Genomic DNA, 25,437 nt, shown 5'->3' on the forward strand with positions numbered 1-25,437 from the left:
CTTGGAAATGATCTGCATATCCACTGGAGAGTAATGAGCTTTCAGCATTTCAGACTGTTCCAGGCCAAGAAAAGCAGAGGGTTTGGTAGCTCGGGAGTTCAGCAGTCAGCAGCACAGCGGGTGGGCAAGCGGGCTGGCATGAGCACAGCCACTGAGCATCCACAGGGCTGCGTCAGATATCTGAGCGCGCAAAGGAGAAGGAGAGTTGTCAATCAGTTTTCCTGTGTAATACACAGACAGAGAAGTTATACTCTCCCACCTCATGCTATTAACTATAAGGTGTATTATTCCATCTTCCAGCAATGTTTCCATTCAAATGCATGAGAGACTATTTTAAATGTGAATAGTACACTCAATCATCAATCTGTCATGGTCACTTTATCCCCACCGGCATTCAATACCGAAAGCTATCCCTTTCAGCTACCTTGCTTCTGCAGCACTGGCAAAATGAATAGGGTGCAGGCTTTCATGTAAAGAATAGGATGTGGGTTTACAACACAAGTAAACTTTATTTGTGAATGCCTTTGTTTAACTGTGCTCCGGGGTATAGCTGAGTCAGTGAGATTCGTGGGGGGTGTATCAAAAATTACCCAACTAAAAAACTGTATACAGAAGGGTGGAGGGTTGAACACGGTTTGGAACAGGTTTGATGCTGATTTAGGTCCAGGCCCGTGTCTCAGTTCCTGATTAAATAAAATAACAAGTTAAAACCTTTTATTTAAGTGAGGGCAATAAGATCAAGCATTTGTTATACAATAGGTCTTGCATTTACCTGAGTTAGAGCTATTGGCATTGTAAATTCATAACTGGACTTTTCTTGCCACATAAATTGGTCAACCCTGCCTCCTAATTTCGTCGGTTTCCTGAATATAACTAAAGCACTTCCATTTACCTTCTTCCTCTTTCTGCAACAAAAAATGAAAATGTTGCCATTTAACATCCTAATTTAAACCACCTGCCAAAACAACACCTACTGGCTTGCATAACTCAATAATGTATTTAATTTGTTTTACAAACACAAAATACGTTTGCACAATATTAATGTACATTTGAAGTACATCTTTATTGTGTAAGCAATAATGAACATTGTTCACACACTCTGTAAACCAAACTTCTCTCACCAGAATTTAAGGAGGCCTGAATTGGTCTCTCCTTCCTTTGCCTTATGTGCTGTTGTTGTTGCTCCACCTACCAAAACACAGATGAATGAAGTAGATGTTGTTTGGTTTAAAATAGGAATGTTCTATGGTTTAAGAATGTTGGGGTTGAATGTTCTAAAATTTGTTATGGTTTCATGAAATGGATTGGGAGACATCCAGTGAGATGGTTTGTGTAGCAGAAGGATGGGACGTGCAATGCCTGTGGGTTTGAGCTCCATGAAAAAACTTGTACAAAGAGCAGCGGTTTCAGAGTTGTCTGTGTATTTACCCGACACAACAGCAATATGCTGGTTCCAATGTAAATGCATGTTCCTCACACACAAACAGCTGAGATTCGGTGAAAGGTGATAACTGAGAGTGCCACACAGCTTAGAAATTGCCTTAGTGCGGGAAAGACCTATATAAAGCAAGATTTTCCCTTTCCCTCAGTTCTTACAACACAATCCTGTTACTTCATTTTCTGGGCTTGCTATATTACTTTATAAAGCGCTGGTGTATACTCATTGTTAGGAGCTAACAGGCATGTTTACAAGGAAACGGAGTAGCTGTAAATGATCATATGACAGAGATTCAGATCAGCCGCAGATATAATCAATGGCTTTCCCAAGGCAATCAGGAGATCAACATTAAGTTCAGGTTCACTTTAATTGGATTTCTGTCAGAAACTGTTTTGATAAAAGTCCTTCTACGAAGTGGGGAAAATGAACTAGATGTAATTTACTGGTATGCATGATGTTTATCAATCACGTACACACCTAACTTCAAAAGGAGATGTTAGAGAAACAATCTCTATAGCACCATTGTCTGTTCTCCTTTATAGTGCAAGCTTGGTAGATGGGAGGGCCAGAGGGGGCGTTGGGGGTATGGGACAGCATTCGGTGGAGTAAGGCAGAACAGGGAAGCAATACTATAGGGGGATTGAAGGAGGAAGGATCGGGAAAAACTAGAGGTGGTGGGAGGGTGTCTGGAAAAGCACAGACAGTGGTCTTGGGTGGAAGGACTGTTAGAGAGTGCATTTATAAAAGTAAAAACAAGCAACTTAATGTAGTATCTGATTGTTAAGTAGCATTAAACCAGATGATATGAAACAGCAACCCAGTGAATTCCTTTCTGTTGTTCTGCACACTTTCAGGCGGCCAGAATACCTCACCATAAACTTCATACTAACAACTGTCCCCTAGTAAAAAAAAGAAAAAAAACTTTATTTGGAACTTCTGGCATAGAGGTCTGCAGTACTTAAACACCTGCTGACCCTATGTCCAAAAAAAGCAACTGTTTATAACCGCCCACTTAAGTACAGTATCGACTGCTGGCTGTGCCGTGGAGCTCCTGCTATCGCCTCTAAAGTGGATGGAATGTATTCTACAGTGAGGCTGTGTAAATTATTAAACATTCCATTGCATCTGAAAGCCTCTTCCTTTGGCATGTTGAAAGTTGCATCCCGTTTTCAGCGATTCTGGATGCCAGAGGCTTTACTTCAAAAGACCATTAGATGGTGCTGTTTGATCTATGTCCAAGCAATTATTTGCAGCTTTCCATGTGACCTTGTGAACGAGGTGCATCAAAAGTATACAACAAGAACATAAAAATAAAAAAAACAGACCAGCTCACTTCCTGATAAGGAAAGGTGGCCTGGTGCCGCCTCCTGACATAGAAACGAACCTGACACTGCCTCTGCTGGTCACTTCTCAAACTACTCACCTGCTGGCACCACCGGAAAATAGGGATGAGTAATAGCGAGAGAAAGGCAGGGTGAAGAAGTGTGAAAAACATGCAGTCAACAAGGGTACCTGCTGTGTGTGAGACAGGGATACTCAGGATATCTGTAAATTAGTGCCAAAACACCATAGTTGGTGGCACTGTGTTGTAGTTGGACTCTAGCTCCTAGGTGAGACTGCTGGTTTAGGGATGATAGCATTTTTTTTTTGCAGGTGACCAAGCCATTCCTACAACAAGTCACAACTGTTGGCCCAACCCTCCCTGCTCACAAGAAGTACCTCATCAAAACCTAAACATAAAAGGTGATTTCTGGCAGCCATACGCATGGCCTCTAGATTGCGACATCTCAGGGAAGTCGTGATGGAACAGATATTTACCCTTTTCCTTCATTACCAATAAGTCTTAGTCATACACAGGCAATGAAGTAGATGCAGGAAAGGTTTCAATGGGTTTATTGAAAAGACTGCAATCTACGATAAAATGCATGAGCTGCAATGATTAGAATAGCAAACAATAAAAGAAGCGTAATTGTAAAGAGGAGAGTTGTGAATACAAAGACCCCCACCAGCTTGCAATAAACATGAAATGTAAAATCCACAGCATGGAGATCCTAATCTCTAACCTATTGAGAGCTAGGTATGATAAACCTAATCTGCCAGTATTCTTTCCATAAGAAGCGACCCCATAACCCTCATTACCGTGGAATGAGGTCTTAAGGTCAGACTCCTTGGTGACACAAAGGCTGATTTCTGCAGCTAGGTGATGAGCAGTGTAGATGGCATCTGGAAGGAATCCTTCTAATGACCTTGTCCATGTGAGATGTATTTATACAGATCATGTAGGACCTGTGATGCAGGTATGTTCCCAAACAATTGATAAGGAGGCAGACTTGTGGCAGCAATTATACAAACAATTCCCAACTAGTTTAAATTATGTTCTTGTCGCACGTAAGTGGAAAAGGGACATCACTTGATGCTGACATGAATGAGGCATCAGCGCACAAGCTTTAAAAGAAACAAGAGAAAGCATGGAATATAAAACTAAAAGGAATCAGTGCTCTGAAGGGAGATGATATTAAGGTAAAGTATCTGGTACTCATGCAAAGCGCTCCAAAACTGCCAGTTCGCACTGTGTAATAATTGAAAGCGACATGGAGCACGAAGAGGAGAGGCAAGAGAGAAACTCAAACTAAAATTTTTGAAAAAGTAGCCAAGAAACCATGCATAAAACACAGATGTTAACAGTAGTTTGCCGGTGCTCTCTAGGAGGGTCAAACACTGGAAAAGGAATGGCGTATGCATGCCTTTGATCTATGAAATCAAGGGAGTTCTAAAAGGCAAGCCCACAAATGAATGAAAGTGATGGGCATGACATGAATGTGATTAAAGCCCACAGAATAGATCACAACAGGTTGAATGCGCTTGAATGCCTGACATGAAAACCAATAATGACATAGGAGAACCAACTAAAAACTCCCACAGCCGACTCTCAAGTCAAGAATGCATTTATTTGTGAGGATTTCACACTCCAACTGAATCCCTTCTCGAAGCTACACCCCTGCCTGTGCTGCTACATTTGAACCAAATGTATTGGCTTTGACAATGCTTGTTTATATGCTACTTTACCTGCGGATTAAAGCGATGCATGCAGCTTGTTTTCCAATCCTTCGATACGACTGCACATTACTTTAATTTTTCTGCAAACATCCTAAATACTAGCATTGAAGGCTGACTGGCGCAACTGGCACCATAAAAATGCCCTCTGTGCTTTTTTAACCACTGGACACTTTTTCAATGTGACCGGTAACTTCTGCTGCACCGCTGCTCCTGTCAAGAAACTTTTGGAAAGACTTAAGAGTAAATCATACATATATTTTTTTAGTTTGAATCCCATTTACAGTATACCTTCAAGAATCATCTTTCTCAAACAGCTCATGCGCATTCACCTGGGACTTCCAGTCACTGCCCCAAACATACTATCGGTGGAAATGCACTTCAGACGTCATCTGCTGAAAATGGACGTTAAGTAGTTCTGCTGATTAGGGCCGGATAGTCCATAAGGTAATGTTTTGTGTTGCAGCTTTCCATAGCTCTTGCCGAGGTCCTAGAGCGCATAGTCCAGAAAAGTACTTTCCTCCAAATGGCCCCAAAAGGCCTTATGGCGCCATCAACAGATGGCAGCAAAAAGGGGGGTATTGCAACTGGTTGCCCAGAAATAAAATGACTGAGGCAGATTTCTTCTCAGCAAAATTGAATGATTCACAGACTAGTAAAACAGTAATCTAGTCTCATCCTACATAGGAGAAAAATCGCATTTACTAATTGTGAACCTGAATGGACCACAGTGTAAATACATCTACCTAACGTACATTCAAGGCTAGATCACGTTGAATATTTATGCATATTGCATAGTCTATTATTTTGTACACACTTTTCATCTTATGAAGTTAGTAGTAAGAACAACACCATCCAGTCTTATCTATTGCGCTATTCCCTGTAAACAAAACTAGTAATGTATTTTAATTAGATATCGCTTGGTTGTGGCCACGGGTCATTATTTAGAATTGTGGCCGTTCTTACTCAGCCCTTTACTCTTCAGAGGTTGACACTTTAAGTTTCATTAAGTTGGATAATAGTAACTTCTCTTACACAGATCTACAGCTCTGCATCAGTGTCGAAGCAACCGTTACATAAAGAGTAAGTTATTTTTATATTTCGCGGAGGCTGTGCTACTTTTTTACCGACTATATATATAAAAAACTACTCTGCTGCAGTTTTTTTTTTTGTTTTAAACCTCAGAGCTATATTGTTCTGATGGTAATAATGAACTGTCCACAGGCAGCCCCTGTGCAAGTTTGTTGCAAGGAATATGAATTGAGCCTTGATTCAAACATTTCTAGACAGAAGGAAATGTAAAACCTTGCCAATTGAATTTTGCTCCAGGCATTATGGAAGAAGTGCTGTAACTAATGCGCATAGGTGGTACCACCATTTAATGTATGGCTTCTGTTGATTTCACCCTCCGTTTGTTGACAATTTGTTTGACATATATGTTCAAATAAAAAAATGCCAGCCCACATTGCATGCTTATTAAAATACCTAAAGTGCTCCAAGGCATAGGAACATTTCTCCATTTAATATTGTAGGTTGTCAAGGCGTGTTATCAGCATGCCTCTTTTTTCTTACATGGCTGTTGTTTGTCCTATTGAGAGGCTTGACGTTGTCAGGATTTTTAAAACTTTGCTTGTTTGTGTGTGGAAAAACTAGATGGAAATGGTAGGGTTGTGGAGCTCTATATTGCTGAAATAAAAATCTACAAATTGCCTGAGCAACACTCATTTTTAACAAGGCATCATTATATTCTGAAAGTCAAGGACTCCACAAAGTAAATGACCACAGTGTATGAACATTAGTGATGTGATTTCATTTCCTACATCATACTGATTTTTCGCCTTACAGGTCTTATAAAATTGAGGGGCTCAGTTACAAAGAAATGATGCAGCATGGTGTTGACGATGCATCCCTATACTTTCCTCTGTGCTGGTGCACAATTGGCAGTCTAGCACCAACGCTGGCACCCTTGTGCATGGTGCAAAGCTATCTGCGCGCAGGGATGATTGTTTATGTGCAGAAAGGGATACCTTCCTGCATATAAATAACCATTAATGGTGTTTTCCTCTTTCTGAGTGTGCTGCACAAAGCACCACACATAGATGAAAAAACAAGAATAAATGATGTTATTTCTCCTTGTTGCTCCACTTTAACTCCACCCCTGAGGTGGCATAGGAATCTGGCGCATTCCCAACCTTGTAAATCTGCGAATGCACCAGACTCCTTAGGTGTTGTGTGGGAACACCCATAGCAACACCCTTGACCGTCCCTTTCATGCAGAGTTGTGCGCGAAAGGGGGCTATATTTACAAAGCATTGCATTGCCTTATAAATATGTGCGGACACACTACATCACAGGTGGCACAGTGTGCCATAGGGGCATGTAGATGAAGCCCTGAGGGCTTGATTCATGAATCTAGTTGAAAGTACAGTACAGCCCTGAGGTTGGGATTGGTTGGTACTGCAATTCTCAAGAAATATTTCACAGTCCCCAGCCAAACCTGCATATCCTTGGGCCTGCCTTGAAAGACATTTCTCCTTGGGAAATATACATGTTAGAGTTAGCTGTGCTGGCTGGCCCAGCAGTCATCCAGACAACCAGCCATTGACTGGTCCTGTGGTTGGCCAACCCAGTGCCTACATGTCTAGGGCTGACTTGGTGACCAAAGTTTCCAGGAGACAACCACTCAGGATTCTCCTTTCTAGAGCCACCCACCAGGTTCTTACCTCCAGGTGACTCGATTGGTACACATTCCAGCCATCTTGTCATTCTGATTACTTGTGAGAGATTTTGCCCCCATTGCTGTATCCTACGATGCAGAGTGAGAGGTGTTGGCCCCTTGCCACCCTGCGTGTGGGGTAGGCAGCCTACTTAGAACCTGTACCCATTTGCTCAATCTGCCCTGGTAACAGAGGGCACCCAAGAGGGACATGGGCACTCAGAGATGGAGGCAAAAGCCTGAACTGTCCCAGATAATTAGTAAATCTATGAATGATTTAGTACCAAGTGCCCCTATGATCATGCAGTGCATGAAGGGAAATGGAGGCAGACCCCTTCCGTCCTGCTCCAGTTCTTGAATAAGTGACTCTATGCACAAACCCAGAAGCTGGCTTTCCCAGGTCAACCAAGGTTCTGCGACACTGTGGTATTTTCAGGGTTTAGAGAGAATTCTGATTCTCACTCCATTTGCTCCTCGTTGAAGCACATACAACATGTCTAAACCTGCTGTTCTTCTTGTTCTCAGCAGGATTACTACTGCAACAAAACATCATCAGTATGGTGAAACTAACCTGTCTCACAATGGTCTAATTACAGCTCATATTCCCTATTAATGTGTGAACAATCGATTGCTTGATAATCTACACTTAACAATGATATGAAGAGCTGACATTGAAGTATCAAAAAGTTATTTTACTATGAACGCTTGGCTGCCACTATTGTGAGCTTATTCTAGCATCATTTTATGGGCGCAGTATTTTAGCAATAGGACTGCAGCGTGTGTCCTTTAGCTTAGAAACAATTATTTTCATTAATTTAGCAGAAGCTTCTTTCTGTAGTGTTGTTTTTTATTCTCTTATCTATTACACTTTTAGCCTAGAAACTATTTTCATTTCTTAGCATGACATCTTCACCTTGTGCTTGCTCAAGGCTGTAAACGATAATGTTATTGGTACAAAATAAAATGTCATAGTCCCTGTCATTTCATGGAAACATGCATGTTTTTACATCAGGACAGTTTTCGTAGAACACCAGCTGTTTTATCATTAAAAAAAATCTCTCTTTCCCCTGTACGTTGAAGGGAAATTCCAACAAAAATTTGCCACCACATGCTGTGGCTTCATTGCAGCTGTCTGCTGAGACTAATCATCTTTTCCCCTACATAGAAGAAGACTTTTGGTAGACCAACAGCCCTCTTCACTACTACCATATTCAGGTATGGGGGTAATAGGTATGTGTCTTCCCAGAGGTCCTAAAGGGCAGATTATGGGTAACACTGCTGTGATCTAGTATAGAACCTTAGTGGTGTAGGTTGGAATTTTGACACTTAACACTGCAACACTATAGTGGGACTTTTCTTATGTCTCACTTTCTTGGTTACTGCTCTGCTAATATTATGGTTCATTACCTTATTATTGCATTCTATTCCTTTTTATCTAGGATGCAGTTGTTTCACTAAAATTCATTGAACCAATTCCTGCTTCTGTTTGTCTTTGCATGTGTGAGACAAATGTAACTGAGCAAAATCGGTAAGATGCATTCCACCATGATTTCCCTGAGAAATCAGAATGTCATGTGCATTGCTGCCACAAATCACCTCTACTATTGGTAATAGTGAAGTACTGCTAGCTGGCCAGAGGGGTAGGGCCAGGAGCTGTCACACAGTGTGAGATTGGACTCAGTTCCCCCAATCCGGTGGTGCTGCCACCCCAATTCAGCATTGTCATGGGTACAATGAGAGTCAACATGAAATGGCACCGCCAACGCTTAGTCAGGCACTGAATTACAGATCTGCCTCAGTATCTCAGTCTCACTATGTGATAAAGGCATCCCAATACTATATACCGAGATGCCCGTGGTATTGAAGATTTCCTCCTCAGCTTGATAGATAGTACCTATTTAAGACTGTAGGATGTTCAAGCTTGAACCTTAAAAGGATTAATCTCCAATTGGTGTCCTTATATCTGAATAAGTGCATTCAACATAGCAAACTCACAACAGGTGATAATTGCAGTAAATATGAGGCCCCTTTCACTAATTATTTATTAAATAATGGCCTCACAGCTCAGGGGGTAGATGTTACATTTTTGATTGAGGCACATCCAGCTGATAAAACAAATTCTTTTACTCTTGGGTTAATTTTCCAACAGTTGATGGGAATACTAAAACATTTCATCATCATACATATGCGAATGCACTATACAGAGCATACACATACATAGAGATACCTCTATCATTTCAAGACCACCAGAACTTGCTTGATGGCACCCTATCACAAACAACACTTCATACAAGGCTATGTCTTTTGAACAATGAAGGTCCTATCTGGCCCCAATTGGCCACATCCACACCACATTCTGATACAGGCATCTTGGTGGTAGCTGAGATTCACCGCTTATTTATAGAGCTTGTAACAATATATAGCCTACTAGTAAAATTTGTAATGCAAACCTTAAATGCTAAGACAGCACAGACTACTCCAGCACAAGTGCATGTATTCACACCAGGCATTAACCCTGTGACAGTGCATTCGATTATGGGTAAGGTACATGCAAAACATGAAGAAATTTCATTTTTGTTAGCTCAAAAAACAACCTGAAAGCAATGTTTACTCAGATAGGACCTGAAGATAAACTCTGAATTTTCACAATGTGCTTGCCGTTTGGGATGGTTCCCTCGGTGGAGAACTGCACCACCTGGGACATGGTATTTGTCTTGCTCTACACTACTACACATGGTACACTAGCACATGTCAATCTTAAGGAAGTGTTAAAACAAATTCAAGATGAATACGGGATTGCCCTGGATTCAGGGATGCATCTAATGGGTAGTTTTGCTACAGTGTCCTCAAAAACATTGAGTAAGCTGGCACTGTAAGTGCACATGCAGCTCCGGGATGTTCCTCCACAGGATCAAGACCGTGAGTGGCCTAAGATTATTGCTGAAACCTAATCAAGTATATGTCAGGTTAGTTTAGGAGCCAGACCTAGTAAACCACAATTACAAGGTGTTAGAATCAGAGTATCTAGTTGGCAGAGGTATACACCTTTGGCGAAGTACAGACCACAATCCTAGTCAGGGTGAGACACACAACCCAAATTATCCTCTGCCCACCTCTGGTAGCTTGGCACTGAGCAGTCAAGCATAACTTAGAAGACAATGTGTAAAATAGTTGTGTGAAAATGCCACAAAAATACACAAATAGATAATATTTATCTGATTAAAATAAGGTCAAAATGACAAAGATCGAAAAGCATAAGTTGAAATATCATTTTTAAAAGGTTAAAAAGAGTCCTAATCCTTAGAAATAAACAGTTACCTCTTTGTTATACACAGTACCTGGTATGCGTCAAAACATAACAACGCACAGAGACCACAGAGGTGAAGACGAATGGAAAAACTGGGTGTTGTGTAAAATTTTCCAATGTGACACAGACAATGTGTGGTTTCTTTTCAGGCTGCAAGAGGTTTGTGTCATTTTTTGGCGTGCTGTCTTGGTTCCTGTAGGAAGGTAGCTCTTTCTAGCCTTGTTAGCCCCTCTTTTGGCCCGTTTGAGAGTATATGTCAGGGTGTTTTTACTGTCTCACTGGGATCCTGCTAGCCAGGCCCCAGTGCTCATAGTGAAAACCCTATGTTGTCAGTATGTTTGATATGTGTCACTGGGATCCTGCTAGCCAGGACTCCAGTGCTCATACGTTTGTGGCCTATATGTGTTCCCTGTGTGGTGCCTAGCTGTATCACTGAGGCTCTTCTAACCAGAACCTCAGTGTTTATGCTCTCTCTGCTTTCAAAATTATCACTGTAGCCTAGTGACTAATTTTACCAATTCACTGGACAAAGGAAAGGGGAGTGACCACTCCCCTGACCAGCACCTCCCAAGGGGAGGTGCCCAGATCTCCTCCAGTGTGTTCCAGACCTCTGCCATCTTGGATGCAGAGGTGTGAGGGGACAATGGACACCTCTGAGTGGCCAGTGCCAGCAGGTGACGTCAGAGACCCCTCCTGATAGGTGCTTACCTTTCTCTGTAGCCAATCCTCCTCTGAGGGCTATTTAGGGTCTCCCCTGTGTTTTTCTCATCAGATAACGAATGCAAGAGCTCACCAGAGTTCCTCTGCACTTCCCTCTTCGACTTCTGCCAAGAATCGACTGCTGACTGCTCCAGGACGCCTGCAAAACCTCAACAAAGTAGCAAGAAGACTACCAGCAACATCGCAGCGCCTCATCCTGACGGCTTTCTCAACTGTTTCCTGGTGGTGCATGCTCTGAGGGCTGTCTGCCTTCACCCTGCACTGGAAGCAAAGAAGAAATCTCCTGTGGGTCAACGGAATCTTCCCCCTGCCAACGCAGGCACCAAACTTCCGCATCACTGGTCCTCTGGCTAAATCCAAGTCTCCCCAACAGTCCAGTTGCCCTTCTGTCCAAATTCGGTGGAAGTAAGTCCTTGCCTCCCCATGCCAGACAGTAATCCTGTGTACTGCATGAACTTCAGCTGCTAGGGCTTCTGTGTACTTTTGCAAGACTTCCTTTGTGCACAGCCTAGCCCAGGTCCCCAGCACTCTGCCCTGCATTGCCCAACTCTCTGAGTTGGACTCCGCCTTTGTGGGACCCTCTTTTGTTGTGCTGAGTCGACCATTGTGCTCAGATCTTCTTAATGCCTGTTCAGGTGCTTCTGTGAGTGCTGCCTGCTTCTGCATGCACTCACCATATTGCTGAGTGCCCCCTTTGTCTCCTCCTCCAAAAGGCGATCTCCTGGTCCTTCCTGGGCCCTGGCAGCACCCAAAAGCTTTAACCGCGACTCTTGCAGCTAGCAAGGCTTGTTTGTGGTATTTATGCGTGGAAACAACTCTGCATCCTCCAGCACGCCGTGGGACATCTTCTGACCAATGGAGAAGTTCCTGGCACCTTCCGTTGTTGCTGGATATTTTGCTTCTTCCAGCCAGAAGCAGCCCTTTTGCCCCTTCATCTGGGGTTTAGTGGGCTCCTGCCCCCCCGGACACTTGTGTGACTCTTGGACTTGGTCCCCCTCCTTTACAGGTCCTCAGGTCCAGGAATCTGTCTTCAGTGCTTTTCAGTCAATTGTTGTCTTTGCAGAATCCCCTATCTTGACTTTACTGTCTTTCTGGGGTAGTAGGGTAACTTTACTCCTACTTTTCAGGGCCTTGGGGTTAGGTATCTTGGACACCCTTAGTGTTTTCTTACACTCCCAGCAACCCTCTACACACTACACTAGACCTGGGGTCCATTTGTGGTTCGCGTTCCACTTTTGGAGTACAGGATTTGTGTCACCCCTAGGCCTATTGTCTCCTATTGCATTCTATTGTGTACTACTTTTCTAACTGTTTACTTACCTGATGTTGGTCTGTGTGTATATTTTGTTTATTTTACTTACCTCCTAAGGGAGTATATCCTCTGATATACTTTTGGCATATGGTCACTAAAATAAAGTACCTTTATTTTTAGTAACTCTCAGTATTGCGTTTCTTATGATAGAGTGCTAAGTGATATAAGTGGTATAGTAGGAGCTTTGCATGTCTCCTAGTTCAGCCAAAGCTGCTCTGCTATAGCTACCTCTTTCAGCCTAAGCTGCTAGAACACTACTAATCTACTAATAAGGGATAACTGGACCTGGCACAAGGTGTAAGTACCATCAGGTACCCACTATAAGCCAGGCCAGCCTCCTACAGTTCCTCACTGCAATGCTGGGATATTTTGATGCCCTGGGATGATGCGTGAAAATCCTTGATGCGCTGGAAGAAGCCACGGAGCTGCGTCGATCCGGTAGTCAATGCGTCTAATTTTCCCATCGCAAGGCAGACGCTGCGTCAAATTTCCACTCAGGAAGTTGGGCTTCGTTGTTCCGGTCAGCTGTGCGGGGATTCCTCCATGGCAAGGCAGGCTTCACTTCATTTTCAGCAGGTGTTGCACCGATTTTCAATGCACAAGGAATTTCCTGAAGAGATAAAGGCCCTCATTACAACCCTGCAGAAGACTGCCAACATACTGCTGCGGCCGCGGAATTCCGCTACAGCTATTACGACCCACAGCTCGTAATCCACCATAATACAGACACCCACACAAATCCGCCACACCAAAGGTCAGTGATAAACTGGCAATAACACAACCGACACGGTCATGCCAACAGGAATATGCCCACACTATCATGACCCATGAATCAATGCGGCGGTCTTTCAACTGCGGTATTCCATTGGCGGTACACACTGCCGCACTCAAAATACACACACATTTACAAAACACAACCACATTGGACAAATCAAAATACACATACCTGACACAAATAGATACACCACACCCACACTCCCAATCCAATATAAAACACACACCCACAAACCCTTACTACCAGAATTCTGAAACCACGCCAGAGAGAGACACCACCATAATCAACACCAGCATCACCAGACACACAACACCATCACATACACAACATGCTTGCACCTCAAACAACACACACCAACACATCTCCTCACACATCACAACACACACACCTTACGGATCACCCACACCACTTCATGGAACCTCAATGACACCCCAGGTTCTCTGAAGAGGAGCTCAGGGTCATGGTGGAGGAAATCATCTGGGTAGAGCCACAGCTATTCGGATCACAGGTGCAGCACACCTCCATTGCAAGGAAGATGGAGCTATGGCGAAGGATTGTCGACATGGTCAACACAGTGGGACAGCATCCAAGAACTAGGGATGACATCAGGGAGAGGTGGAACGACCTGGGGGGAAGGTGCATTCCGTGGTCTCAAGACACCAGATTGCTGTACAGAGGGCTGACGGTGGACCCCCACCTCTTCTGCCACAACTAACAACATGGGAGGAGCACGTCTTGGCAATACTGCATTCTAAGGGCCTCGCAGGAGTAGCAGGAGGACTGGACTCTGGTAAATCAACTCTTTACTACCTTATCCCCCCACCCTACCTGCATGCCATCACATACTCCCACCCTCACCCCATCACTCCAACACCTCACATATGCCCCACTATCACAACCCACCCATCCCAATACCAAGCCCTGCATGCAACACCAAAGCATGGACACCCATCACCAAAGCATGTCCACTACAGATACCCACACAGACCCCAAACCAAATATCACACAAGGACCAAGCCAAGAATGCGAGCACTGGAGTACAGGGTCACTCACCCATCGCACACAATGGCACACACAGATGCAATAATCATGCATTTACACCCCTGCAGGACCCCTACCTAACGTCACCGGACAAGAGGTACCAGACATATCCAGTCCCCCCACAGAAGAGACCCATAGTGATGACAGCAGCTCAGCACAACTGGATCAAGATGACCAGCCCGGCCCATCAGGGACCTGGGGACAGTCGGTTCCCCTGACACTGGCACAAGCCACCACAGAGCCTCCCTCCTCAGGAAACACCACCACAGCACCCACCCAGCGGGCCCATGCCTCTGTCCCCAGGACACGGCAATCAGCAGTGTGTCCACCACTACAGGGAACCCAGGCAAACCCACCAACCCAAGAAAATCAGGGACCTGGGGGCAGTGGCAGTGGGCACACGGTTCAGGGGACAGAGGCACAGGATAACAGGGAAGCTGGGAGAACTGGTGTGCGACAGGGGGAGGACAGGCCCAGGAAGTCCACTATCCACAAGGCACTCTCCAACATCATGGGAGCTTACCAGTATTCCCAGGAGACAATGGCAACAGTACTGGCCAAGTTTCTTGAGACCCAGCGGCTGCAGGAGGAACACTATCTGGGGATCAGAGAGGACCTGAAGTCCATTAACAACACCCTGGTATCCATTGCAGGGGTGCTGCAAGACCTTGTCAACACCAGGAGGGACACTGTGGCACAACAAGGGGCCCCTGACACTAGCCTGGATGATGAACAGCCCTCCACCTCTGCCGGCGCTAGTGGACAAAAGGCACCGCCACAGGAACACGACACCAGCACCCCACGCCCTGCAGATGGAGAACCACCCTGCAAACGGTCCCTGAGATCCAGGAACAAGACAGAGAACATTGCCAAGACCCCACCAGGAAATGAGACCCCCCTGAATGTCTCCCTTCTGTCCCACTTTGTCACCCTGTCCATCTTCCAACTCCCATTGCTCCACTTCCTATGCCCCTTTGCACAATGCACCTGTGAAACAAATAGACTGGACTCTGCCATGGACATTCCTCCACCATCCCCCTGCCCATTATACAACCCCCTCCACTTATTTGCACAGAAATAAACACACTTCAATCACAAAACAATCTGGAGTCAGTCTGTGCTTTCACAAACGTGTAATTGCAATAACCATGGAATATAGGAATGTCAATTTACTTGTGCACATACTGATGTAACACAGCTGTAGGCCTGGAGGAAATATAGCAGAGGGTACAAAGTGGGACCCACATCTGTGAAATGGAAAGGCAAAGTTACGCGTTAGGGTCCATAAACTGAGTGTAAAAGACAGACTTATGCTAGCTCCAATAATAGTATGAGAAATGGGAGGCAGTGACATCTTCTTATCTGTGTCTCACTGGACGTATTGCATGATTATGTTGTTTCTGTTGTCAATCTCCTCTTCTTCTGCCTCCTCTTCTTCACTGTCCAATCAATCAATCAATCTCTGCATTTCTAAAGCGCGCTACATACCCGTGAGGGTTTCAAGGCGCTGGGAGGGGGGGCTACTACTGATCGAAGAGCCAGGTCTTGAGAAGTCTTCTGAAGGCCAGCAGGTCCTGAGTCTGTCGTAGGTTGGTAGGGAGAGTGTTCCAGGTCTTGGCGGCGAGGTAGGAGAACGATCTGACGCTGGTGGTGGTTTTCCGGATACGGGGAATTGTGGCGAGGGTGAGGTTGGCTGAGCGGAGGCTTCGGGTCGGGGTGTGGAAACTGAGTCGGTTGTTGAGGTATGTAGGTCCGGTGTTGTGTAGTGCTTTGTGTGCGTGGGTGAGGAGTTTGAAGGTGATCCTCTTGTCGACGGGGAGCCAGTGCAGGCCTCTTAGGTGGGGTGTGATGTGGCTGCATCGGGGGACGTTGAGGATTAGTCGTGCCGAGGCATTCTGGATTCGTTGTAGTCGTCTCAGGACCTTGGTAGTTGTTCCTGAGTAGAGGGTGTTCCCGTAGTCGAGTCTGCTGGTGATGAGGGCCTGGGTGACAGTTTTCCTCGTGTCAGGGGGAATCCATTTGCAGATCCTGCGGAGCATCCGCAGGGTGTTGAAGCAGGACGCAGAGACGTCGTTGACTTGCCTGGTCATGGAGAGGGTGGAGTCGAGGATGACCCCCAGGTTGCGAGTGTGGTCTGTGGGTTCCGGGGCTGTCCCTAGCGATGTGGGCCACCAAGAGTCGTAACATGCGGATGGGGTGGGTCCGGGAATAAGGATCTCCGTTTTATCTGAGTTCAGCTTCAGTCTGCTTTCCTTCATCCAGTCGGTTACGGCCTTCATTCCTCTGTGGAGGTTGGCTTTGGCGGTGTGGGGGTCTTCGGTGAGGGATATGATCAGTTGGGTGTCATCGGCGTAAGAGATGATGTTGAGGTTATGTTGTCGTGCGACGTGGGCGATCGGTGCCATGTGGATATTGAACAGCGTCGGGCTGAGGGAGGATCCCTGTGGGACGCCGCAGATGCTCTTGGTGGTTTTTGAGCGAAAGTGTGGGAGGCTGACGCTCTGGGTTTTGCCGGAGAGGAAGGATTTGGTCCAGGCCAGGGCCTTCTCTTGAATTCCGGCATCATGGAGGCGTGCTGATAGGGTGCGGTGGCAGACTGTGTCCACAGGCTCCACATCTGCCACAAGACCACCATCTGGCCCATCCTCCTGCAGAAAAGGCACCTGGCGTCGCAAAGCCAGGTTGTGCAGCATACAGAGGGCCACGATGATCTGGCACACCTTCATTGGTGAGTAGTAGAGAGAACCACCTGTCATATGGAGGCACCAGAATCTGGCCTTCAGGAGGTCGAAGGTTCGTTCAATCACCCTCTTAGTTCCCCCATGTGCCTCATTGTAGTGTTCCTCTGCCTTTGTCCTGGGATTCCTCACTGGGGTCAGTAGCCATGACAGGTTGTGGTAACCAGAGTCACCTGCAAATATCGAGGGCCAACTGCTAAACACACGCTAACCCTTAGGGACAACCCCATCCAAGACACCTATTCACACTGTATAGGGTCCTTGTCTTCACCTATAAGCCACACTGGAGTTTCCCCACCACATAAGGTATGCTGCTATTTCTCAAAATGTAAGCATCATGCACTGAGCCAGGAAACTTGGCATTCACATGGGAGATGTACTGATCTGCCAAACACACCATCTGCACATTCATAGAATGGTAGCTCTTCCGGTTTCTCTACACCTGTTCACTCCTGCGTGGGGGTACCAATGCCACATGTGTCCCTTCAATGGCACCAATGGTGTTGGGGATAAGTACCGGGGCATAGAAGTCACCTTTCATTGTGGGCAAATCCTCCACCTGAGGGAACACGATGTAGCTGCGCATGTGTTTCAGCAGGACCGACAACACTCTGGACAACCCGTTAGAGAACATAGGCTGGGACATCCCTGATGCAATGGCCACTGTTCTTTGAAAGGAACCACTTGCCAGGATATGGAATAATGACAGGACCTGCACTGGAGGGGGTATCCCTGTGGGATGGCGGATAGCTGACATCAGGTCTGGTTCCAACTGGGCACACAGTTTCTGGATTGTTGCACGATCAAGTCTGTAGGTGACTATGATGTGTCTCTCTTCCATTGTCAACAGGTCCACCAGCAGTCTGTACACTGGGGGATGCCGCCATCTCATCACCTGCCTCAGCAGATGTGCCCTATGGAGGAGAACAGCGAGCAGAGAGTCAGCCAACACTGAGGAATCACAAATGTAATTTGCACACATTAATTAATCCGCAATGTGCCTGTAACTGTGTGTATTGAAGGCCTACATTGGTATGACGCAGTTATTATTAATGACATGTGGCCCTCTGAAATTGCGACTGCCTGACCTCTAAGGTGGGACAAGAGGATATGAGGTAACTGCTCTGGCGTTGTACACCGTCGCAGTGGGTGGTCGAAGACCGCGGCGCAATTCTGCATTGGTTAACATTCAACCCTATGGGTCTGAGAAGCCAATGATGATGTACTCTGGTGGTGACGGTATGCAGTGCCGCAGACGTGCCAAGGTACGCACCGCCGCGGACGTGACCACCATTTTCTGTCTGTTCACTCACTTGATACCTGACCTTCAACAGGAGCGGACCTACACTGCAAGTGCTGCTGTGACCTGTGTCTGGGAGCGACGATGGCTCATGTGTCTGGAGAAAGGGCCCCTGCCTTCACTTCAGAGGAGTTGGAGAAATTAGTGGATGGGGTCCTCCCCCAGTACACACAACTGTACGTTCCTCCAGACAAACAGGTGAGTACACTGTGAGCATGCTGCATGGGCAATGCCTGTTTGGAGTGGTGTGGATGGAAGATACATGGGGGGGGCTGAGGCCTGCATGTGCGGACGGTGAGTGCATGTGCGTCAGGGCAAGGGTTGGAACGGGGGCAAATGAGTATGACGGTCCAGACAGGTAAAGAATTTCCTTTCCCCCTGTACCATTCTTCTAGGTCAGCGCCCACCAGAAGAAGGCTATTTGACGTGCCATTGCCAAAGATGTCTGGACCCTGGGGGTCCACCACAGACGGAGCACCCACTGCCGTAAAAGATGGGAGGACCTGCGCCACTGGAGCAAGAAGACGGCGGAGGCCCAGCTGAGGATGGCCTCCCAATGTGGGAGGGGTGCCCGTCGCACCATGACCTCCCTGATGTTCTAGATCCTGGTGGTTTACATATCCGAAGTTGGATGGGCACTTGAGGGCATCACAGCAGCCACAAGGGGGTGAGTACACTCTCTTTCAGCTGACTCTACGCGCATTACGAGGGGGAGCTTGGTAGGCAATGTCCCTTGTGAGGCAGGCTATGTGGCACCCCAACACCACTAGTGGTTAGTGACATCTACACCTAGTCAGTCTCCTTTGACTTCCAGGTGTGCAGCAATCAGGCTTAGGCCTTGTACCCCATGGGCAAGTGATTAATCTAGGAACTATGGGCCAGATGTACCATCACGGCCCATTGCGATTCGGTAATAGAGATTTTTAAGAAATCGCTATTACCGACTCGCAAAGGGCCATGTATCACATTTGCGAATCGGTAATAGCGATTTCTGAAAAATCGCAAATGCTATTACCGAATCGCAAATTGCGATACCGGCCCCATTCGCAGCTATGGGCCTGTTGGCCCATAGATGCGAATATTTAGCATTTCCAAAATTGCGATTTCTGAACCAGGAATCGCAATTTTGGAAATGCAAAAGGCCAGGGTGCTGGGGGCCTAAGGCCCCCTCTCCTGCACCCCAAAAACTTTTTTTTCAACATGTAAGGTACACACATGCCACACATGCCAAAAGGACATGTGTGCTTTACATGTTGAAGTTAAAAATGCAGTTTGACTGCATTTTTAAATTTTGCACCAGGTTACCACCTGGTTGCAAAGCATGGTATTTTGCAAGTGCAAAATGCCAGTTTTGGAAAAATCGCAATTTGCGATTTTTTCCAGAATAGCCTTGCGACCTGGAAATTGCAAATCGCAAATTGCGATTCGCAATTTCCAGAACGCAAGAAATCGCTATTTTTGCGATTTCTTAGTTGTGGTCTGCGAATGCATTTCATGCATCACAGACCACGGATTTGCACTCGCAAGCCGACGATTTTGCCGTTTGCGAGTGTAAAATAATTTCATACATCTGGCCCTATAAGTGCATGGCATAGTGCAGAGGGCTGCTGTGTCTGTTGTGTCCACCAACGGTATTGGTATTGCATGCAATGAACATGTCTTTACTGGTCACCCCCCCCTTTTTGTGGTCTCCCTGTTCTTGTTTGCAATAGCATCATCAGGCGGAGGAGCGTTGGTTGGAGGAGCATTGGTTGGCTCAGCGGAGGCTTCGGGTCGGGGTGTGGAAACTGAGTCGGTTGTTGAGGTATGTAGGTCCGGTGTTGTGTAGTGCTTTGTGTGCGTGGGTGAGGAGTTTGAAGGTGATCCTCTTGTCGACGGGGAGCCAGTGCAGGCCTCTTAGGTGGGGTGTGATGTGGCTGCATCGGGGGACGTTGAGGATTAGTCGTGCCGAGGCATTCTGGATTCGTTGTAGTCGTCTCAGGACCTTGGTAGTTGTTCCTGAGTAGAGGGTGTTCCCGTAGTCGAGTCTGCTGGTGATGAGGGCCTGGGTGACGGTTTTCCTCGTGTCAGGGGGAATCCATTTGCAGATCCTGCGGAGCATCCGCAGGGTGTTGAAGCAGGACGCAGAGACGTCGTTGACTTGCCTGGTCATGGAGAGGGTGGAGTCGAGGATGACCCCCAGGTTGCGAGTGTGGTCTGTGGGTTCCGGGGCTGTGCCTAGCGATGTGGGCCACCAAGGGTCGTCCCATGCTGATGGGGTGGGTCCGAGAATAAGGATCTCCGTTTTATCTGAGTTCAGCTTCAGTCTGCTTTCCTTCATCCAGTCGGCTACGGCCTTCATTCCTCTGTGGAGGTTGGCTTTGGCGGTGTGGGGGTCTTCAGTGAGGGATATGATCAGTTGGGTGTCATCGGCGTAAGAGATGATGTTGAGGTTATGTTGTCGTGCGACGTGGGCGATCGGTGCCATGTAGATATTGAACAGCGTCGGGCTGAGGGAGGATCCCTGTGGGACGACGCCGATGATCTTGGTGGATTTTGAGCAAAAGGGTGGGAGGCTGACGCCCTGGGTTTTGCCGGAGAGGAAGGATTTGGTCCAGGCCAGGGCCTTCTCTTGAATTCCGGCATCATGGAGGCGTGCTGATAGGGTGCGGTGGCAGACTGTGTCCACAGGCTCCACATCTGCCACAAGACCACCATCTGGCCCATCCTCCTGCAGAAAAGGCACCTGGCGTCGCAAAGCCAGGTTGTGCAGCATACAGAAGGCCACGATGATCTGGCACACCTTCATGGGTGAGTAGTAGAGAGAACCACCTGTCATATGGAGGCACCAGAATCTGGCCTTCAGGAGGTCGAAGGTTCGTTCAATCACCCTCCTAGTTCCCCCATGTGCCTCATTGTAGTGTTCCTCTGCCCTTGTCCTGGGATTCCTCACTGGGGTCAGTAGCCATGACAGGTTGGGGTAACCAGAGTCACCTGCAAATATCGAGGGCCAACTGCTAAACACACGCTAACCCTTAGGGACAACCCCATCCAAGACACCTATTCACACTGTATAGGGTCCTTGTCTTCACCTATAAGCCACACTGGAGTTTCCCCACCACATAAGGTATGCTGCTATTTCTCAAAATGTAAGCATCATGCACTGAGCCAGGAAACTTGGCATTCACATGGGAGATGTACTGATCTGCCAAACACACCATCTGCACATTCATAGAATGGTAGCTCTTCCAGTTTCTCTGCACCTGTTCACTCCTGCGTGGGGGTACCAATGCCACATGTGTCCCTTCAATGGCACCGATGGTGTTGGGGATAAGTCCCGGGGCATAGAAGTCACCTTTCATTGTGGGCAAATCCTCCACCTGAGGGAACACGATGTAGCTGCGCATGTGTTTCAGCAGGACCGACAACACTCTGGACAACCCGTTAGAGAACATAGGCTGGGACATCCCTGATGCAATGGCCACTGTTCTTTGAAAGGAACCACTTGCCAGGATATGGAATAATGACAGGACCTGCACTGGAGGGGGTATCCCTGTGGGATGGCGGATAGCTGACATCAGGTCTGGTTCCAACTGGGCACACAGTTTCTGGATTGTTGCACGATCAAGTCTGTAGGTGACTATGATGTGTCTCTCTTCCATTGTCAACAGGTCCACCAGCAGTCTGTACACTGGGGGATGCCGCCATCTCATCACCTGCCTCAGCAGACGTGCCCTATGGAGGAGAACAGCGAGCAGAGAGTCAGCCAACACTGAGGAATCACAAATGTAATTTGCACACATTAATTAATCCGCAATGTGCCTGTAACTGTGTGTATTGAAGGCCTACATTGGTATGACGCAGTTATTATTAATGACATGTGGCCCTCTGAAATTGCGACTGCCTGACCTCTAAGGTGGGACAAGGGGATATGAGGTAACTGCTCTGGCGTTGTACACTGTCGCAGTGGGTGGTCGAAGACCGCGGCGCAATTCTGCATTGGTTAACATTCAACCCTATGGGTCTGAGAAGCCAATTATGATGTACTCTGGCGGTGACGGTATGCAGTGCCGCAGACGTGACCAGGTACGCACCGCCGCGGACGTGACCACCATTTTCTGTCTGTTCACTCACTTGATACCTTACCTTCAACAGGAGCGGACTTACACTGCAAGTGCTGCTGTGACCTGTGTCTGGGAGCGACGATGGCTCATGTGTCTGGAGAAAGGGCCCCTGCCTTCACTTCAGAGGAGTTGGAGAAATTAGTGGATGGGGTCCTCCCCCAGTACACACAACTGTACGTTCCTCCAGACAAACAGGTGAGTACACTGTAAGCATGCTGCATGGGCAATGCCTGTTTGGAGTGGTGTGGATGGAAGATACATGGGGGGGCTGAGGCCTGCATGTGCGGACGGTGAGTGCATGTGCGTCAGGGCAAGGGTTGGAACGGGGGCAAATGAGTATGACGGTCCAGACGGGTAAAGAATTTCCTTTCCCCCTGTACCATTCTTCTAGGTCAGCGCCCACCAGAAGAAGGCTATTTGACGTGCCATTGCCAAAGATGTCTGGACCCTGGGGGTCCACCACAGACGGAGCACCCACTGCCGTAAAAGATGGGAGGACCTGCGCCACTGGAGCAAGAAGACGGTGGAGGCCCAGCTGAGGATGGCCTCCCAATGTGGGAGGGGTGCCCGTCGCACCATGACCTCCCTGATGTTCTAGATCCTGGTGGTTTACATATCCGAAGTTGGATGGGCACTTGAGGGCATCACAGCAGCCACAAGGGGGTGAGTACACTCTCTTTCAGCTGACTCTACGCGCATTACGAGGGGGAGCTTGGTAGGCAATGTCCCTTGTGAGGCAGGCTATGTGGCACCCCAACACCACTAGTGGTTAGTGACATCTACACCTAGTCAGTCTCCTTTGACTTCCAGGTGTGCAGCAATCAGGCTTAGGCCTTGTACCCCATGGGCAAGTGATTAATCTAGGAACTATGGGCCAGATGTACCATCACGGCCCATTGCGATTCGGTAATAGAGATTTTTAAGAAATCGCTATTACAGACTCGCAAAGGGCCATGTATCACATTTGCGAATCGGTAATAGCGATTTCTGAAAAATCGCAAATGCTATTACCGAATCGCAAATTGCGATACCGGCCCCATTCGCAGCTATGGGCCTGTTGGCCCATAGATGCGAATATTTAGCATTTCCAAAATTGCGATTTCTGAACCAGGAATCGCAATTTTGGAAATGCAAAAGGCCAGGGTGCTGGGGGCCTAAGGCCCCCTCTCCTGCACCCCAAAAACTTTTTTTTCAACATGTAAGGTACACACATGCCAAAAGGGCATGTGTGCTTTACATGTTGAAGTTAAAAATGCAGTTTGACTGCATTTTTAAATTTTGCACCAGGTTACCACCTGGTTGCAAAGCATGGTTTTTTGCAAGTGCAAAATGCCAGTTTTGGAAAAATCGCAATTTGCGATTTTTTCCAGAATAGCCTTGCGACCTGGAAATTGCAAATCGCAAATTGCGATTCGCAATTTCCAGAACGCAAGAAATCGCTATTTTAGCGATTTCTTAGTTGTGGTCTGCGAATGCATTTCATGTATCGCAGACCACGGATTTGCACTCGCAAACGGCCGATTTTGCCGTTTGCGAGTGCAAAATAATTTCATACATCTGGCCCTATAAGTGCATGGCATAGTGCAGAGGGCTGCTGTGTCTGTTGTGTCCACCAACGGTATTGGTATTGCATGCACTGAACATGTCTTTACCTATCACCCCCCTCTTTTTGTGGTCTCCCTGTTCTTGTTTGCAATAGCATCATCAGGCGGAGGAGCATTGGCACCTGAGCAGGGGTGAGATGCATCTCACTTGGCCCTGGGGGGTGAAACAACGGAGTCTGAAGCTACCAGTGGAACAGAGGGCGAGGGGAGCTCCACGGTGGGAAAAGGAGCAGAGACCAGCGACAGCTACTCCTCCTCTGATGGGAGCTCCCTTGCGGTGGCGGGCCCCTATGTGCCCACTGCATCAACAGGTACAGCCACCACCCCCCACCAGCACTGCCCTCCCAGCAGCCCCTCATCGTATGCCACGTGCCCGCTCACCCAGGAGGGTGGGCATCTCTTTCGCCCCAGGCACCTCAGGCCCTGCCTCAGTCAGCCCTGCTGCCCTCAGTGAGAAGGCTATTGACCTCCTGAGATACCTCACTGTTGGGCAGACTACCGTTCTGAATGCCATCCAGGGTGTTGAGAGGCATTTGCAACAAACAAATGCATACCTGGAGGGCATTCATTCTGGCCAGGCAGCCCAACAGAAAGCATTTCACGCTCTGGCCTCAGCACTGATGGCAGCCATTGTCCCTGTGTCCAGCCTCCCGCCTCCAACCTCCTCCACCCAGTCCCAATCCCCAGTACCTCAGCCTATCCCAAGCACACCACCAGACCTGCATGCACACACATCAACACACAAGAGTGGCTCAGGCAAACATAAGCTCCACACATCCCACAGGCACTCACACAAGCATCATACCCATGCACACATACAAACATCCACTCCCCCCACTGTGTCCCCCTCCTCCACGTCTCCCTCCTCCCTCCCAGTCTCGATTCCACTCACACCTGCATGCACTACATCCTCAGCCACTACCTCCATCACCAGCACGCCCATCACCACACACCGCTCACATGCACTCACCACCACCACTACCATTCACACTTCCCCAGTGTCCTCTCCCAGTGTGTCTGTGAGCCCTCCTCCCATAGTACACAAACGCAGGCACACACCCACCCAACAGCCATCCACCTCACAACAGCCTCCAGCCCATGCACCTTCACCCAAATTCAGCAGACGTACACCTCCTACAACCACTACCTCTTCCTCCACTCCCAAACCCCCTCCATCTACCCATCCCAGTGTGTTTATAAAACATTTCCTGGCTAACATTGACCTCTTCCCTACACCTCCTCCTCCGTCCTTCCCCTAGGGCCAGGCTATCCAGGTCCCAGCCCAGCACCTCAGCCACCACATCCCCAGGCACAGTGGTGCCAGCAACT

The sequence above is a fragment of the Pleurodeles waltl genome, chromosome 4_2 (assembly GCF_031143425.1).
Source record: "Pleurodeles waltl isolate 20211129_DDA chromosome 4_2, aPleWal1.hap1.20221129, whole genome shotgun sequence".
NCBI lineage: Eukaryota > Metazoa > Chordata > Amphibia > Caudata > Salamandridae > Pleurodeles > Pleurodeles waltl.